This window comes from Sinocyclocheilus anshuiensis, unplaced genomic scaffold, assembly GCF_001515605.1.
Source record: "Sinocyclocheilus anshuiensis isolate Anshui unplaced genomic scaffold, SAMN03320099.WGS_v1.1 scaffold1416, whole genome shotgun sequence".
NCBI lineage: Eukaryota > Metazoa > Chordata > Actinopteri > Cypriniformes > Cyprinidae > Sinocyclocheilus > Sinocyclocheilus anshuiensis.
In genome coordinates, this window is record NW_015544203.1 from 48,192 (window position 1) to 49,202 (window position 1,011).

Below are 1,011 nucleotides of genomic sequence, written 5' to 3' on the forward strand. Positions count from 1 at the left end.
TCCCCAAGCCACCCTGAAAGACCTACCAGTGAGATAGGATTCAAACCAGCGAAGAGGAATCCCTGTGATGCCCAGTGAAGAGAGGGCAGACAGGAGGATCTGATGATTGACAGTGTCAAAAGCAGCAGATGGATCCAGCAGAATAAGAACTGATGATTTGGAATCGGCTTTTACAATCCACACGGCTTCAGTGACTGACAGTAACGCAGTCTCAGTTGAATGGCCACTCCTGAAACCTGACTAGTTAGCGTCCAGTTTGTTGTCCTGTGAAAGAAACAATGATACCTGGTTGAAAACAACTCGTTCAAGGGTATATATATATATATATATATATATACATTTATAATATAAACCAGAGATTTGACACTCTCTGGAACGTAAACACAAACATGCACTGGCATGTTTACAAAATCTTTTTTAGCAATGTGCTGTTATTAGATTCCGCTAAGGAATAATACCGCTAAGGAGGCTAATACCCTCTAGTACCCAGTAGAACCAGGCCTGATTGGGTTACTCGCACCTGTGCGCTCAAGCTTTGTTTTTTCTTTCCACATATGCACAAAGTAATTTTCAAATGCGACACAGTTTGATGGGCTTAAATTCTGACCGAAATTCTGGGACTGCTGTTTCTCTGCAAAACTGAATATAGATGGCAATTTTTTAAATATTTTTTTACATAAATGGCCAATTTGATCTGTCTATACCAGGGATGTCAAACTCTGTTCCTGGAGGGCTACAGCCCTGCGGAGATTAGCTAAAGGTAAGTGTGTTGGAGCAGGTAAACCCTTCAGGAGCTTGACACCCTTGTTCTATGTCTAACCAGTTATTCTGGGTCAGACTGTGTTTTTTTAAAGGGGTCCTATTAGGCTTTTTCACTTTTTCAATTTTAGTTAGTCTGTAGTGTTGCTGTTTGAGCATAAAAAAGATATGCAAAGTTACAAAGCTCAAAGTCCAATTCAAAAGGAGGTATTTTATTTAACAGAAATCACTTTTCAAAAATTACAACGAACA

At 39.7% G+C, this 1,011-nt stretch overlaps 1 protein-coding gene across 4 annotated transcripts in view; it reads left to right on the forward strand.

Moving 5' to 3' along the window:
• The window catches only part of LOC107696860 (gastrula zinc finger protein XlCGF57.1-like), a 33,035-nt gene that overhangs the window by 28,764 nt on the left and 3,260 nt on the right, over nucleotides 1-1,011 (forward strand). The gene's annotated exons all lie outside the window — the stretch shown is intronic.